General features: G+C 42.2%; 1 protein-coding gene across 6 annotated transcripts in view; it reads left to right on the forward strand.

Moving 5' to 3' along the window:
- PALLD (palladin, cytoskeletal associated protein) overlaps positions 1–18,680 on the forward strand; it is a 345,921-nt gene that overhangs the window by 216,886 nt on the left and 110,355 nt on the right. Inside the window, exon 1 of one of the 6 annotated variants that reach the window (XM_075066365.1) lies at positions 7,580–8,158. The exons of 4 other annotated variants lie outside the window; for them this stretch is intronic. The gene's annotated coding sequence lies outside the window, so the exon portion shown is untranslated. Of the gene's footprint in view, positions 1–7,579; positions 8,159–18,327; positions 18,516–18,680 lie in introns of those variants that run through there. One more of the 6 variants, XM_032803662.2, reaches the window with a different exon arrangement.

Here is an 18,680-nt window from a genome sequence, read left to right on the forward strand (position 1 = left end):
ATGAGCAACACATCTCGAAGAACAACAGTTACAAAGGTGAGTAACCGTGTTTTACACCTCATAGACCAAACTCCCCCCTACTTTAACTCCACCATAAAAGAAAAACTCCTGTACCTTTAACAGGGAAGGCTGATGCTGTTAATTATAAGAACATAAGAATGTCCATAGTGAGTCAGACCAATGGTCTGTCTAGCTTGATATCCTGTCTTCCGACAGTGACCCATGCCAGATGCTTCAGAGGGAATGAATAAAACAGGTAATCATCAAGTGATCCATCCCCTGTCACCCAGCTTCTGGCAAACAGAGGCTATGGACACTTCAGAGCATATCCATATTAAGATTTTATAACAAGGGTGGGCAAACTTTTTGGGCCGAGGGCCACATCTGGGTGGGGAAATTGTATGCAGGTCCGGGGCAGGGGGTTGGGGTGCAGGAGGGAGTGTGGAGTGGGGCGGGTGTGGAGTACAGGAAGGGTCTTGGGGCAAGCAATGGGGCAAAGGAGAGTGCAGAGTGTATGAGGGGGCTCAGGGAAGGGGATTGGAGTGCAGGAGGGGTGCAGAGTGTAGGAGGGGGCTCAGGGCAGGGCTGCAGGAGGGTTGTGGACTGAGAGGGGGCTCAGGGCAGGGGATTGGGATGCAGGAGGGGTGCATGGTGCAGGCAAGGGGCTTAGGGCAAGGAGTTTGGGGACAGGGTGCAGGAGAGGTTCAGGTTCTGGGGTGGCAGCAACATGCACCGGGGCCAGGGCAGGGTCCCTGCATGCCTGACTTGTCCCCTACCCCGCGCCACTCCAGGAAGCACTGTGGCCTCTGAGGAGGCAGGGGGAGGGCTCTGCATGCGCTGCCCTTGCCACGCCTCCAGATGCCTCCCATGAAGCTCCCATTGGTCGTGGTTCCCCGTTCCCGGCCAATGGGAGCTGCGGCGGGTGGTGGCTGGAGGCAAGGACCCAGGGGCCACAGGGATACTGGGCCAGCTGCTGCTGAGAGCAGCGTGGGGCCCAGAGCGCCATAGAGGGCAATCCCGTGGGCAGGATCCAAAGGCCTAAGAGGCCAGATCCGGCCTGTGGGCTGTAGTTTGCCCACCTCTGCTCTACAACATTCTGCCCTCAATCCATAGCTGCACACAGTATGAGCTGGGTGAAGCAGAAGGGGAGTAGTTTGCTGCTCCTGGCACCTGGAGGACCATTCAGCCCCTCAGCATATTTTGTCAACCTAAACTACACTGGCTGAACATGTCCCCCAGGGATACTGGCTAAGCAGGGATTGCTAGAGTGCAGTTTGCTGCAGTCATTCTATCCCTCCCTAGAAATCATCTGGCATGCCCTTATGCTTAGGGGTAACAGGAGGTTGGCTTGGCAACTACTTTCATCTTGGAAGAATCTTAGCTAAGGAATTTGGCTGCCTTCTGGCCCATTGTTAGGCGCAGGAGCAGCATTTAGGGATGGGGAGTGGAGGAACAGAGTCCTTTTTGCAAAGTATTTCTGTCTACCTATATGAATGAATATGGCTAAACCTCTTCCTAGTGCTACTACACTCCCTCTGCTACAACTCTTTAAGGCTGCTGTCAGTGGCAAAAGAACTTGCATAAGATAAGACATTTTATTACAGTGAGAAATTTGAATGAGGATCTATGATGATTTTACGTTGAAAGCTTTCTCATAAAATTTAATGTGAGAATAAATGGTCAATTACAAATATAGCCATGGTGTGAGGACTTTGTATCAGATGGAATGTCTTTTTCTTTACAACTTTGTCAAATACAAATGATATTAACATTGTTGTATTGATTACTTTGAAGTGAGAGCTACTGTATAGACCTGTTAGACTGGTAGTCAAAATGGGATATCATAGCAGTCCATTCTGACACCTTAATCTATGTATGATATAGACTAATTTCATTTAAAGGCAACATAACACTCTCCTGCGCACAGACCTTTTCAAGTATTGGTCTTGACAGTACATCCACCTTATGTTTATATCTTTTCTCAGAGTGTAACTGCTGATTTCAGTATATTAACAAAAATGTCTTTACCAGTACAAACTATTTATTTTAAATTCTATGGGGTAGGGGAGAAGATTGGAGCTGTCTCCCTCAGTATAAATGAGAACAAGTATGGATTTTACAGCATGACAATGTGTGAAGTTGTAAAATGAACACAGTAGTCTTTCAGAATAGATTTTCCATGAGCTGAATAGACCCCGCAGAGCAGTAAACAATGTTTCATTATAATGTTTGGTAATGGGATACCTGTGGGAATGTCTCTTTTTGCCCAGGCCAGAAAGAGGCTTCCTTTGGATTTTGCAAATAAATTATTGAAGAATATTTTTGGCTCTGCACAGATCTCTCTCTCTCTCTCTCTCTCTCTCTCTCTCTCTGTGTGTGTGTGTGTGTGTGTGTGTGTGTGTGTTTTAAAGGATACATTGTATCTGTGGCTATGTTCTGTAAGTTTTTAATGTGTTAATATGCCATTAGTTAGCAGACATGTGAATCATTATGCTCAGTTTTGGGGACTATATTTTAATAAGGGGGTGTTGTGTCCCTGCAAATATGAACCCTGTGTATTAGTATTGTGGTGAAAGGCTTGGTGCACATATTTTGTTTTCAGTTTAATCAAAGTAAAATAATTCTAAGGGAAAATATACAGTTATCAGTCATTCCTTATTGGCACCCAACCTATTGCTGGAAAATGTCTAACTTGTTCTTAAAAGTCTAATTTTGGTCATAGAGCATGAATAAATACATTAACACAAACTGTATGTCTGCAATGCTATCCCTTTCAAGCCAGAAACAGACTCATATTCTGATCTTTGAAAACACTCAGTTTTGTCAGACTGCATGTCCTAGTTGTAGCTAAATTGTGATTAAAGTACCTCTGCTAGACAAGAGCATTTTTAGGAACTGTAGTATAAACAGTCATCAAGAAACTTAAGATATAACAATCATCCTTTCTAACTATAACACTTCTATCAAAATAATTCTTCCCACAATAAGTTGCTATCAGTAAAAGTACTGAAAATACTAAATAAATCCAGTACTATTATATATGAAACTTGCTGTTTTAAGACCTATTATTTACTGATATGTTGCTGTTGATAGACAAACTCCTAGCATCCCACTGGAGATTTGCAGCGTCACACACAATGTTAATTGGACATAGCCATCTCCTTCCCAGGACTCCTCCCCTAAGGAGCAAATCCTTTGCAGCCATATTTTGAGTATTCACTTTAGTGGTAATGTGCCAATTGTACGTGAATAAGCATTTACTATCTAAACTAGCATAAGAGTCTCCACCAGTGCTTCCGAAACTTGAGCACTGTTTTTTTTTCTTCAAAGAATTGAATTCTCATGGTCAGATGCAAAACTCTCAGGAGATTTTCAGTGTCACAAAAGGCAGCTCCCCTTTGTGCCTTTTCTGATCATCTCTCCCTTAACATTAACTTTCATCTTAAAGCCTATTTGTGAATCTAAAATAGCCTCTTAAAACTAATTCAGTATTTATAAAGGTAAAATGCTACCTGCCAAGATTCCTTGCCTGATGCACAAGAAATCCACAATCATGACTGCATTGTGGTGGATTAAACAAGGCATAATATGCTTACACTGAAAGGTTATCAGACCTTCAATGTGGCTGCACCTTAAGAAAAAATATACCAATAAATACCAGTTTATACTCTTAAAAAGCCAGAAATATTTTCATACTACTCTCTCAGTTTCGTACCACTTTGATTCCATTTAGAACTAACCACTGTCCGGGTTGGCTTGAAAAAAAGTCCCCCGAATGTGCCATTTGTAAAGCTTTACATTTTAATGGACAAAATGTTCTTTTCTCAGAAGATGATACCCAAAAGAGGAAGCTTTAAAGCATTACAGTTTATGTTCTGGAGCTGTTCAGACTGTTCTGGATTTCCATGTTTGTATATTTAGTATACAACTGTATTAAAGTTTTATGCAATATATGCTGTAGCTGCTTCAGAATGCTGAAGGTTAGATTGTTTCATGGAACTGCATAGAGAAACAAAACAAAACAAAATTCAAGACAGAACAATTCCAGTTTTCTAAAATATGGTTCCTAAAAACTATCTTCTCCTGTTCTTACCCAGTTAACAGGAGGGTGGAGAGGGAAATACTGTATCTGTCTGGGAACTAGTCTCTGTAGTTAAAATGTTATATGATGTGCAATCTAAACAGTTTTGTGAATATAAAACTGTACTCTTTTGAAGGAGGCAACAAAATGTGTAATCTTCTATTAGAATCATCCTCCTTTGTAGAACATGGTGGTTTCTAAACATGACCTTCAGTAAAATAATTTCAGAATTCCATATGCACAAAGGCGTATCAAGTAGAGTATTTTGATATGCTGCTTTCCTGAAGGAATATCAAAGCTGTCTTAAACAATGCATTCTTGCTGTGCAATGCAGTTCTATGCTATCAGATTCCTTTGCTTTTATTTTTGTCCTGCTTGAATAGCTGTTTGCCAAACCTTATGCTTCTCCAGAACTTTGATAACTATGCTACAGAGAGACGGATGATGCAAACCCTTTAAGTATTCCTGTGCATCAAACGTCTGCATTGCTGTTAAAAACAACGGCTGGTCAAAGAGAAGCAGCACTGGGAAGGCTGACAGATACAGTAAGCATTGTGATTGAGGGGAGGGTGTTTGCCACTCTCTATATTACATTATACATATTAAGGTTGCAAAGCCAAGCACTCAGTACTTAAGAAATGACAAAATTAAGGTCTCTCTCACTCACTCAAACACACACACCTCACAACCCATCCCATTCTTGTTCCCCCTGCATTTCAGGCAGGCTGCTCGTCTTCCATCACCTTGCAACCTGGGTAAAAGCAGAGGGAGCATGACAGCGTAGGAAAGACAGCCTCTCAGTTCAAGTGCCTATCACCTCACCAGCCTGGAGCAATAATTGCAGTGAAATCCTGCTCAGTTCTTGCAGCCTTGGGCTGTACTAAACTTGCTACAGATTAAATCTTCAGAAGATTTAGTTGCCAAACTCTGTCTCTGCTGTGCATGTAACATTTTATTGTTGTGTATTTGGTTGTCATGGTTTTTGTTCCCATGGCAACTGAGTTAGATTATTAAGGGATAGCCTAGATAGCTTGGCCTGTTTCAGCCGGTTAGGTGAGCTCTGTGTGTGTGTGTGTGTGTGTGTGTAAATAAATGGTAGTTTTGTTAGCTGTCTGCTGTCTGGCCTCAAGTGATTTCTTCCTAAACCGACTGCCTCCAAGGATATAACAAGTGGCGACGATGGATGGGATTCCGGTGCTGCTCCTGTAACAGAAGGAAGTAGAAGTCAAGGTAAAAAAACAAACAAACAAAAAAAACTGCTTGTTTGCACTGACTGTGAAAGTGAACTAAAAATCATGACTACCCAACGTGCAGGTGGCAGTCTCCCCCTCTCCCTGGTCCTTCAGAGCTAGGACCTGGGCCTCCTAAACTTATTTGTCTGCTCAGCCCCTGTCTGAGGGCCTGAGCTCCTGACTGTTTGCTGCCCCGCCCTGACCCAGGGCCTGAGCTTGCTAATATTAAACTGTTTGCTCAGCCCCTGCCTGAGGGCCTGAGATGCTGACTGTTTGCCACCAAGCCTGGCTAATTCCGACTCACCAGACCTAAGTAGTGAGGTGGCCTGGTTCCCTGCCGCCCTAGAAGGGAACAAGCCCTGGCCAAACCCCTACATGGAGCATTGCACAACTTTAAATGAGCATGTTCCCTAATTGGTCAGCAACGTAACGATGAAACAACGTTAACCGGGACGACTTAAAGTGAGGAGTTACTGGACTATCATTCAGAGCCCTGTTTAATAAGATCTTCACCACTTGTGAAACATTACATAATAGAAGGTATTTCCTTGTAAGTGGTCACAGCTCTTTAAGAATTTCCCTAGCCAATTATAGATACCTTCCAAGATCATGTTAATTTGGTTGCTTTGTTTCAACTTTCATTGCAGAATCATGTACATTCAATATATATCTTCTTAAAATACGGTTGTTATACTCTCAGATTTTATTTTGAAAGATTCACTCTGCCTGTGTTTGAAGAATGATTCTTCAAAAAGGCCCATTATCCTACACTCAGAGAAAATTAAACATAAAAGATCAGAATGAAAATTATGGAACCAGCAAGATTCATATGTCTACACACTCTATCTTGCTGTTTCCCTGTCTTATATTTTCATGTTATGTTAGCATGTCAGTTCTTACAATATTTTCATATTAGTCTTCTGAATACATGGCATGCTGGTAGCAGTATGTAAATAATAAGCAACAATAATACATGGGAAATGCTCTGATAGATAACCTTCTCCAGCACCCAAGAGTGAAGGACTATTCCTTACTGTACACTTTCTAGGGCTTTATCTAGTCTTATATGTGTCACTGGTCTAATAGAACAACTTGGCCACTGCATTTTCTTTCTGAGATAGCTAACATTATTAGGAGATGGGTTTTTTGCTCAGACAAAAAGTGAAATCCTAAGATGATTCACTGTCACCTTAAATGCCTGATTCATTTCCATTCTAGAATATAGTGAAAAAAATCCGAAAAATGTTTACTTTTGGGAGTTATTTTAAACATACAGAGCATAATTTCTCTGTCACCTTGTCTGTAATACCCAGTCCTACAGAATATTAAACATTCTTACTGTTTAGACTAACCTCTAAATACTGTGTGTTTGCACATTTAAAAAGTACAAGGCTAAGCAGCAAACAACTGAAGAATAAAAAGTGATCTCAAATTGAGTTGCAATGCAGCTTTTTAAAAAAAATAAACATGTTCTGTAGCAATGTCTAGTTTCTGAGCAGATAAAATAATTCTGTGAAATCCCTGTTTTATGCTGACTTCAGTGTCTGTAACAAAGCAAAGTTTCCAAACAGCTGAAAACTCTGTCTTGCCTTGATGATTTCCGAAAGGAAAGGTACTCCTTAAATGGGCATAACTGATGTGTGATTGGTTAGCGAACTACAAAGGAGGCTGAGTCAGGGTGACCTGCTGAAGTCAGGCTATATCTATAGAACTGGGGGAGGACATGGGGGTAGAGGGAGGCGTGCAGTTTTACCAGAATGTTTGAACAAGACAAAGAACAGCTCCAGCAACCAAATAAGGAAGTCTGACTTGGAGTATTTCAGAATACAAGCATTTCAGGGATTATAGGAAAGCTGGAGGAAGGAATGAGTACTTGTGCAGCAATCCACTTTCTTTTTTTAATGGCAGGGATGGTAAATATGGAGAATCATGCACTCAAGAATGTTTTTATCCTTCTCTAATCCTCTGTCAGCAAAGCTCAAGATGGATTTGTCCCTTTTTCTCATTTTTCTGAAAACTTTTTGAGGATTTGTGTTTTAAAAAGAGTGATCATAGATACCATTGTTTAACGGCCTGAAGACAAATTATTTCTTCCTTTGCTGACAGAAAAGCCAAAATTAAATTGCAAGCATTATGCACATTTGTGGCACACCCTACTAGAGAGTCTATATGAAAAGAAAAAGTTAAACTGAATGAATGTAGAAAGGATACAGATACTATTGAGAAACTGAATCTGCTTTTGGGAGGAGAGGGGAAGTATTGCGGGGGAGGGGGGGGAGAGTAGGACTGTAAGCCTCAATACCTTCAAATAATCATATCCAAGCCCCTGAAAAATCCTGGTAGAACCTTTTTTTATTATAATCAAATTGATGGGAAACTGTTCCCTGATATCAGAAACTGGCTTCAGCTACAAAATTTGGACTCAGCTCTACATTTCACTTGCATCCCAGCCCAATTCTAAAAGACATTTGGATACAAAGTTTTGATTTGGGCTTACTCTGATATCTGTGAGAAAACTAAAAAAAGTAAACTGATTTGATAAATAGGCACTACCAGTGACAGAAATACAGAACACCCTCCCCCAGTTCTCTAGGCCTGCTAAGGCAATATAAAGCTTTGTTCAGATGGAGGAGGAGCTGCAATAAAGAGCGAACCCTGGAGGAAGCTGGAACACAGAAAACTAAATGGTTGTGGATACAAACGTCAGCAATAACACTTAAATTAGCACATTACCTTGCAGTTTTGTTCTGGTTCCAAACTGTTTGCGAGAGGATGTTTGTTAAAATCTCGTCCTCCTTTATGATAAACAGTTAAAGGCACTCTGGGCTTGTCATCCTGAGGAAAGGTAAGAACTATTTCCTTTATCTTTTAAAAATTGAGAATGGATCAGCTCATGGACTGTTACTGGGAAGCATTTTCAAGTCTGAGGGAGCAAACGAGGGTTAAGCCTGACTCAGAAGACAAGCTTCTGTGTAATTCCTGACAGGCCTCAATATTGCAGCAGCTGTAATTTACCAAAATGTGACTAACATGCACAGCATTACAATACCAATGGTGTTAAGGGGGTGAGGGGAATATGGGCAGGGACTAGAGCCAGGAACTGGGAATCAGGAGTTAGGGGTTACACTTCTGGTTGTCACCATCTTAGGCAAGGGGTTACACTTCTGGTTGTCACCATCTTAGGCAAGTCACCAAACAGTTTACCCATATAAAACTTAGGTATACTTGTCTGGCTTAGTATTGGAAAACTGCATCAGTGTTTGTGTTTGTCAATATGCTTTGAGTTCCACTGCTGAAGATCACTACTCAAAATTTATTATTACAAATCAACATGAAAGAAGCCACAGTATAAAGCAGTGGCTCTCAGTCTTTCCAGACTCTTGTACCCCTGTCAGGAGTCTGATTTGTCTCGTGTATCCCAAGTTTCACCTCACCTAAAAACTACTTGCTTACAAAATCAGACATAAAAATACAAAAGTGTCATAGCACACTGTTACTGAAAAATTGCTCACTTTCTCATTTTTTTACCACATAATTATAAAATAAATCAATTGGAATATAAATATTGTACTTACATTTCAGTCTACAGTATATAGAACAGTATAAAAAAAGTAATCTGTATGAAATGTTAGTTTTTTACTGACTTTGCTAGTGCTTTTTATGTAGCCTGTTGTAAAACTATGCAGATATCTTAATGAGTTGATGTACCCCCTGGAAGACCTCTGCATATCCCTGGTATAAAGGACACTCTTGAAACCAATCAGAGTAAGCCATAACAAGACATCTGCAATTCCATGTTACTCTTTTCTCAAGTTCTCTCCTCTTTACCTTTAAAGCCCTATGGGACCCTCCACACTCTACATCAGGTGACCTTAAGTTCTATTAAGAATAAATTTGAATTAAAATATTTCCTCTGGATAGGTGAATTAAAGCAAAAGGCAAAGACAGTTGTGGCAAGATGCTGCTTATAAAGAAGTGGGATAGCAGATAAGTGCAAGGAGACTATTTTCTTTGACTAATAAGGGAATGCAGAGTGCTAAACAAATTAAGGGCAAGCACCAAAGTCCTGGCATGATGATTGGAGCAGAAGAATATAATATAATTGCTTTTATAACTATAATCTCACACAATCATAAAAAAATAAATATAGATGGATTGGTAAACGTGGTGGAATGAGGGAGAATGGCAGGAAAGGTTAAATAAATGCAAAGCAACAGGAAATGGAACAAGAAGACAAAAGGAAGAAGGACACTGAGACAGGATAGAAGCAGAGTTGGAGAGAAAAAAGAACAATGTAGAGGAAGACATTTATAATAACCTGCTGTGGGTTATTAGTGAGGTTTGAAATTCAGATCTTTAGCACCAAATCATAGGCTTGTACCCCCTGAGGTAAAGGAGAAATTCCTTTTCCTGGTAACTGTAGCGGACTCTTCTCTACTTTAACTGCCGCTGGTGGAGGAGATGCTATTCTGAACCCTCATTTTACCCATGGAGTACAGGCAGACTGAGACTAGCAGCTGAGGAGAAGGAAGTGATTGGGGGAAGCCAGAAGCCAGCAGACAGAGGAATATCCAGTGTTCAAACTGTTCAGTGCAGTTTGTCTACTGACAATGGCGGCATCCATGGGCTCTACCAGGGTGGGTGGGGAAAGAGGGGGAACCTCTAGCTGTTAGTGGGGAACCCTGGCTGGGCCTTATCCCTGTTGCTCCAAAATTGCTGTTTCCAGTTCTTGCCAGGAGTCATCTCTTCCCCTGGCCCTTGTATCATTCTGAGAGATCGACTGGTTAGGTGAGCAGGCTTGGTGGGAAGGTGCTAACATCTCCTATTCTCCTCCCACTTGGAACAATTTGCAAGAAATCTTCATGAGGAAAAAAGTCAGATATTTTCTCCCTTTTAGTTCCCCTCCTGTTAGCCGCTCCCTCCACTCTCTTCCCCCACAAATAGGGGTGTGGTTGAATCCAAGGGTTCTAAAAACCTGTAAGTATGCCTCAGGCACCAGTGTTTTAGCTGCCTTCTCTTCCATAGTCTCTTTATAATCAAAATGGCAATGTAATAACAAGTCTAATTATATCATTTTAATAGCTCGATGACCAAAAGGCTTTCCTGTAGTCAGAAAAGTAAATCAATTAACATTACTGTGTAGAACACTTAAATGTCCAGTCATTTGAGCCATGCTTCACATGCTGTAAATACTTCCTTTAGTATGGTAGTTTAATCCAAGGCAATTTACTTTGAGGGTGGCTACCTGTCTGTTTTTCTAAAGCGGTGCCTGTTACCTAAGCAAAAGCAATTTTCCTTTTGTGTGTGTGACACAATTTAAACTAGTTTAAGTAGCCTGGAAAAAAAATCTCTTGCTGCTATTGGTTTGTTTTGATTACTTTTTATTTTATCACATTAGTAGAGTAGGGACTGGAAATCATATCTGGCTTTCAAATGCTGGAGAGAGTTGGCTTTCTCTCATTGTAAAGTACAGAACTTTAATATGCTATCTTGGGATCTTTGGTGATGGTAAGGTGTGATATAAATAAGAGATCTTGTGTGCTTTCAATTATTTGTCTTTCAGAGTACTGATGATTTATTCTCTAGAATCTTTTTTTTTTTTTTTTTTTAAAGAACTGGTTAATTCTGTTATTGTGGACTTTTCCAACATGAAATAATTTAGAATAAAACATATTCTATAGTCCACTGTCATTATCTCTCAAAAGCAGGAGAAGCTGAGTAGAGTGGGATACCTGTACTGTAAAATCCTATGGACTCTCCCGAGATCAGGCTGTGAATTCCAGGAGGAAGATGTACATGCCAACTGCCCTTGTGCATAAAACATCACTTTTCCACTCTGGCCTTCCAAAAAGAGCTCTAATTCCAATGCATTTCAATATTAAATGTGTTGTGTTCCTCTCCTCAGTTGTCGCTATTCAGAGCTCTCAAACGTTGGCAGGTGCAGTATGGGAGAGGAATCAGTTTTATCGATTGTAATTAGTTGGGAAAAGGTTAAAGTTTTGCAATTGTTGGCATTGCAGGCCTCACTCTGAGCATCTTACAGTAATGGTGTAAATAAGGTTTATTTCCTTTGGGAGATTACTGAATTGAGCACTTGATATCATTATGACTCTAGCCAATTGTTGTGTGAATCAGCCTGAACACTAGCAAATTGTTCAATGGTGGCTTAATTACTGGCAACTAACTAATTAATCCTGTTGGAACTATGGCACGATGCACAATTTCCATTGGGCTGGACCAACTTCAAACAGATTTTATAATCCTGAACTGATGTTCAGTTTTGAATTGAAGATCCTTAAATTTTGAAGGCCAGAAAAGTACCATTATGACCATCCGTATGTACCTCTGTAGTGTGGCAACCCCCTTCACCAGTATAAGACAAATCATGGAATCTCACCAAGTAATTTCTGCAGCAAGTTCATGGCATTTTGTTTGCGCTATAGCGTATGTTTAGACAGACATCCAGCGTTGATTAAAAGCCTTCAAGAAATAAATTGTCTTAATCAGCTTAATCAGAAACTGCACACTGTAATAAAGCATGTAATAATGCCTTCCATTTAGTATAGCAACTGTTATTGCCCAGGATCCAGGGGCGGCTCCAGGCCCCAGCACACTAAGCGCGTGCTTGGGGTGGCAAGCCGCGGGGGGCACTCTGCCAGCGCCACAAGGGCGGCAGGCAGGTTGCCTTCAGCGGCATGCCTGCGGAGGGTCCGCTGGTCACCCGGGACCAGCGGGTCCTATACAGGCAAGCCCCCGAAGGCAACCTGCCTGCCGTGCTTGGGGCAGGAAAATGCCTAGAGCCATCCCTGCCAGGATCTCAAAATGTTGTATTTCATAGTGCAGGAAAGCCAGCTATCTCCAATATTTGAAGGAATTTCAACTTCCTGCTATAATAATACTTAAATACACATTTATTTGGAGCTTCTAGTGCTACTGTAATACAATCAGGGTCAAAACCCCATTGTGCAGGGCATTGTACAGACACATTAAAATACAGTCTCTGCCCTAAAGATGAAATATACATTTAAAGAACTATATTTAGACTCTGAAATCAATTCTGTAGTAGTTTCAGTGCTTTAAGAGCATTTTCTAATTTTTCAAACTCAATAATTCAGTTGTACTGTTTTCCAGTTGTTTGTTTTCAGTCAGACTGCTATGGATCTTACTGTTCTATGTCAGATCTTTCCTCCAGCATTTACAAGTTCATGATCTCTTCTTACATGCAGCAGACCTGTGGTGGTTATACTCCAGTTTACCCAGTATTAATTTAATTTTGACTAGTTGCTAGTTTTTATAATTTTTCCCCCCAAAAATACAAAATGTGTGCCTTTTAACTTCCTTTCCCAGCCCTTACAAAAAATGTAAAAATCAGCAACATGAATAAATGGCTTCATAGCTAATGGATATTTATTTTCATATGACTTTTCTGGAGCTAGTAGTAGACACTACAAGTGGAACCCAAATCTCCCTTCCACCTTATACTTTGATGAACTGCTCCTAATCTCCTTGGAATATCCACCCTAAAACTGGCTTTTTAAAATGATTGTTTTTCAAAGAAGATTCTATTTTAAAATACCATTTAAAATTGATCGATACTGTCAATTACATAATTATTGTAAGTAGTTCAATCTAGTCTTCAAGTGTCAATTTAGAGTTCTACATTGACAAATCAGTTAATTTTTGTTAATCTGAGCTCAATTTATCTCCAAATTGTGTCAAATCAAGTCTTCATTTGCTAAATAGTTTCACAATGGTACTCAAAATACTAACCCATACCAACTAAAAAGAATGGCTTTTTAACTTTTATCAGCTTCCAAGAATTCTCTGTTTTATTAATGGCTCCTATCATCAACATCCCAACAGCGGATACAAATTACTTACTGATTCCTTCCTGCTCTTTTGTATGTCTTTCCACAATTTGTTTGTGTTATCATAATTGCCAGTATATTGATCGGTTTCTGTTAATTGGCTTAATGTGGGTAGGAGTTACCTGATATACTTTCATGTCTCTCAAGTCCCAAAATTACTTATGTTCCTCACAAATTGGCTATCTCCTCACATTTATTACCAAAATAATTTACATCAGAAATTAAAATAATATAACAGGGGGTATAGAAGGAGTAATTTATACTAAGGGAAGGAATGCAAAAGCATTTCAAGTTTCCTATGTAAATAATTCTGTATCCTCCTTTTTGGGGTCTTTGACACGTACTGTGTCTCACATAGGGAGGCAGAAATAGAGCAGTGAAGTGGGATTCAGGAGACCTGGGTTTTGTTCCTGGCTCTGTCACTGGTGAATTTAAGCAAGCCTCTTCACCTTCCTGTACCTCAATTTCCTCCATGTGTAAAATGGAGGTAATGATACTGACCTTATTTATATAGCACTTTCAGATCTAATGATGAAGAGCAAGGTATTATTATTATTCGGCCCTTGCCATGGTGAGCTTCATGTGCACCTCCTATTCACAGTTACGTTTGTTGAATCACAGTTGGGAGAGTATCTCATGATAACTTGATGTGTGAAAGTGTCCTTTGTTTTGCCTTTGCCTTCCAAACTCATTAAATGGCATTCCTCCTTTTTTCCTCAAAGCTCTCTTCCAAAAATGTTTAGTGCAACACAGTTGGTCTCACTGAGCTCATTGGCATGGTTTCTACCAATTTCCTATCCTCTGCTGTTAATTTGTTTAATTATTAGTAAATAAGAATCTGAAGGTATAATTAAGGATAAAGCAGTTTAGTGGTACTATCCAGAAGTAGGCAATCTGCATGACACTAAATCCCTATCTACAGCCATTACTGGCTGAGAGTTACACTCCTTGTTTTAATGTGATTGGGTAAGATGCTATGTTCAGTAAGTATAACCAACCTAAAGCCAAACATAGTTCTGTTCCAGACCTGGGTGTTGATGAAAACAGGAGTTCCTAGGTGAAAATTTCTGAGGGCATGCCTATCTTACAATCAGAGGTGTGACTGTAACACCCGTAGACATACCCAAGCTAGCTTTGATCCAGCTAGCTTAAATAACAATAGTAATGAAGCTGTTGAAGCACAGGCTGTAGAAACCTGCCCAGGACATTGGGGGTATGTCTACCTTGCAATGTGAGCCTAGGATTAGTAGAACTCGAGTTAACTTAAGTCTTGAGCATCTACAGTCACTTGTAACCCAAGATTAGGAATTTTTGAACCCAGGTCTCAATCTGGTGCTCTAGCATCTACAGTACAGGTATGTCTACACAAGGATAAAAAACCCTTGACTGGCCACGTCAGTTGATTTGGGATTGGGCTCCAGGGCAAAAATCCGCTGTATAAACATTTGGGCTCAGACTAGAGCCTGAGCTCTGGAACCTTGCAAGGGTGGAGGGTCCCAGAGCTCAAACTCCAGCCCAAGCCTGAATGTCTATGCAGCGAATTTTAGCCCCACGAACCCAAGTGAGCTGACTCAGGCCAGCCTTAGCCATGCCTCAGTCCTTTTATTTCTGTATAGATGTAAGGGGACTGTTGTACCCTTACTAAAACTCAGCCTGCGACTTGTGAGGAACAGACTGTGAACTTCCCTTACATTCCAGAAATGCTAGTTGTGATGTCCCTGTTCCACAGAGTGGGGTTACATGTTTTCCTTTAACCTTTCTCATTTTTTTCCTTTTATTTTTTAAAATTGATTGCTGTTGAAAAAATTGTATTTGCTTTGAACTGTATGTAAGGATCAGTGGGTCAGGAAAGCATCCAGTGCAGAGAGAACACTCTGGAGTGGGGACACCCGAGCCTAGGGGTGGGCAAACTTTTAGGCCCGAGGGCCACATCTGGGTGGGGAAATTGTATGCAGGGCCATGAATGTAGGGCTGGGGCAGGGGGTTGGGGTTCAGGAGGGAGTTGGGGGTATGGTGTGCAGGAAGGGGCTCAGGGCAGGGCTGTGGGGTGCAGGAGGGGTTTGGGGTGCAGGCTCTGGCTGGGAGCCACTTACCTCGAGTGGCTCCAAGGTGGCAACAGCCTGTCCTGGCCCCACGCTGCTCCCGGAAGTGGCCAGCATGTCTGGCAGTGGCTCCTGGGGGTGGGGTGGGGTGGGGCAGGCAGCTCCACCAAGCACAGCCCTTGCCTGTGGGTACCACCCCTGAAGCTCCCATTGGCCACAGTTTCCCATTCCTGGCCAAAGGGAGTGGCACAGGTCGGTGCCTACATGCAAGGGCAGCACACAAAGCCCTCTGCCCCCCGCTCCAGGGGCTGCAGGGATGTGGTGCTGGCTGCTTTCAGAAGTGGCGTGGGGCCAGGGCAGGCAGGGAGCCTGCCTTAGCCCCGCTGTGCCACGGGGCTGGCAGTCCTGCAGGCTGGACTGAAAGCCCTAATGGGCCGGATCCAGCCCGTGGGCCATAGTTTGCCCTGCTCTCTCCTAGCCCCTGCCTTAAGTGACCACAGCAGGGCTGGGGGTCAAACCCTCCAGGAATCCTGGGTCCAGTTTTGTTTGGGTTGCAAGGATTCTGCCAGACAGGAGAGTGGAAGGGGAACCCTTGAGGTCAGGCAGGCCTCTAGGTAAAGGAAGTAGGAGAGAGGACTCAGATCCTTTCTCTAGTCCATTTAACCAGGGTAGTGTATAAGCCAGGAAAGTTCCCCACAATAGCAGGACCATTCCACCGCTTACATAGACACTGCTTGATGCAGCCCCAAGTCCAACCATCAATATCACCAACATCCTAGCACCCTTCCAAAATGTGGCAACTCTAGTCCTTTGTTCTTGGTGCAGTGTGAGAAAACTTGTCTGTCCAGAGACAAAGAAAATTGGCCTGCGGGCTGTGGGATACTTTTGGTGGAGTCTGAGCATGTGTCCAGTGCGGCTGTATCTACTTTGCAAAGGCAGTAGAGCTTGTATCCTGGGTTCAGCTTGACTCAGGCTCCACCTCCATGGGTCCTGGGACCAAGTCTTGGTTTAGAACAATTTGTGTGTATGCGGAAACGGGGTTAGGCTTGAGCCTGGATTTAAAACCTAAACTTACATTTCAGTATAGATATACCCTGGATATGTACTCCAGCAGCTATCCCAGAGGTGGGCAAACTACCGCCCATGGGCCATATCTGGCCCATGGGACCATCCTGCTCAGCCCTTGAGCTCTTGGCCAGGGAGGCTAGCCCCTTGTCCCTCTCCCACAGCCTCAGCTCGCCATGTCACCAGTGCTCTGGGTGGCGGGGCTGCAAGCTCCTGCTGAACAGCATGGCTGTGAAATTGCTCCCCGTAGGAATGTGCTACTTACGGTGTACTACTTACAGCTGCCAGTCCTGATGCTCTGAGCAGCATGGGAAGGGGTCAGGGAGCGGGGGGCTTGGATAAGGAGCAGGAGGTCCCAGGGGGACAGTCAGACAACAGGGAGCAGGGGGTGGTTGGATAGGCATGGGAGTCCCAGGGGGCCTGTCAGGGGGCGGGGATGTGGATAGGGGTCGAGGCAGTCAGGGGACAGAACACAGGAGGGTTGGATAGGGGGTGGTATCCCAGGGAGGTGGTTAGGGGCGGGGGGTCCCAGGAGGGGGCAGTGAGGGAAAAAGGAATGGGGGGGTTGGATGGGTCGGAGGTTCTGTGTGGGGCAGTCAGGGGGTGGGAAGTTGGAGAGGCCGGATAGGGGGCAAGGGCCAGGCTGTTTGGGGAGGCACAGGCTTCCCTACCCGGCCTCCATACAGTTTCGGAACCCCGATGTGGCCCTCAGGCCAAAAAGTTTGCCCACTCTGAGCTAGCTTGTGCTGCCACCCATGGTTTGTGGCTTCCCTGCTATTGTTACTGGAGTCTGGAGCTAGTTAGATCAAAGCTGGTTGGGTATGTATACACATACTGCAGTCACACCTCCCATTGCATTGTATACATACCCCCAAGTCCTCCCTCATCTTGAGTTTGTCTGCTGCTATGTTGCTGATAATTTAACTTTGCTCTGAATTTACTTGCAAAGCTGAAGCAACCTTCCACATCAGCAGGTAAAAAGTTTTTGGTTGACTCATTAAATAGAATAAAGTTGAGAGGCAGAAGGATGCTCCCTATTTTCCATATTTTTTTTCCTCTCTCCACAAAAACAAGCATCAACATCCCACTGGTGTTTTCAGTGGAACATGTAATAGTAATAACATTTTAAAAACACATTTGTAATCCTGGGAATATTTAACATTTTGAAAGTATAATTAAATAACAAAATAACTTGCTGGCAACACACAGCATCAGTAAATGTTCCCTGAACTCTGACACCATCTTCCAGTAGGTCAACAAGACTCAATAGAATGTTTATAAAACATGTGATGGAGGCACCTATAGAACAGTGTAAATATTCTGAAGAAAGCCTCTAATTTAATTCTAATCTGAAGAGTCAGGAACACTGAAGGTTGGAATGCTGCTCAACTCCAAGTGATAAGTATAAACATCATTTAAAGCGCCCCCCCCCCCCCCAATCAACTGAAGTATAACTCCCCTCATTCTAGATTTTCATTAAAATATGTGGATGTGCTACTGTACTCTGCTGTTGTGCACTATGGGTGAAAGTGATGTGGCAGGCTAGGAAATATAAGTAAACTGTGTGTGTTTTGCTGGAAGGTTAACCCCAGCTCCAATGGAAAAATTTCTAACTCCTGCCATTTCAGGAATATGTTAATTCCAGAGAATCGAGACTGTTTCCTTTCCTCTCACATGCAGCTTTTCTTCATTTATGAGAGATGTCTGCATAGTTTGTAATGGAAATGGACACAAAAGTATTGGAAAAAGAGGGTATTGCTGCACCATGGTAACGTGCAGCTAAAGATTTTTTGAGCAAAAGTTTTTTTAAAAAAATCCAAACCCTTGGCGTGCTAAGGAGAGAGTAATTTAAAACTTAGCAGACTGTACTGATTCAGAAGAATATCCTGAAAAGCAAAGGTGACAAACCATAGGAAAAACACCAACTTCATTGCAGTTTTCAGAAATGTGGTAATTCTTTTATTAATCACACTGAAGAATTCTCAGTAACTCTGGGGGACTCTTATTATGAAGTTGCTAGAGCTAGAAAATGTTAGTGAAGAATCACTGAGTCATGAAGTTGGTGTTCTCTTCTCTCTGACTAATCTGTATATAATATTGAGAACCTGCTAGACTCCACTTCAGTCCCAAAGTACTGGCTTTACTGCTACAACAGATCTGCTTGTCTCTTTGTCTGAAAAAGTTGTACTATGGCATTGTGATAATAGATAAAGTAGGCATTGTAAAGGTAAGGTGCGACGATGCTGTTTATATATACTGCATGCTTTTTTTGATCAGGTAAACCCATGACTAAAACATAGTGATGGAGAATGAAAGGTCATAGCAACTGAAGATTTTTTTTTAAATGTGATCTTGGTGATTGCAGCTCTTGCAAGTAGTTTTTTTTTTAATT

The sequence above is a fragment of the Chelonoidis abingdonii genome, chromosome 5, assembly GCF_003597395.2.
Source record: "Chelonoidis abingdonii isolate Lonesome George chromosome 5, CheloAbing_2.0, whole genome shotgun sequence".
In the NCBI taxonomy this organism is placed as follows: Eukaryota; Metazoa; Chordata; order Testudines; family Testudinidae; genus Chelonoidis; species Chelonoidis abingdonii.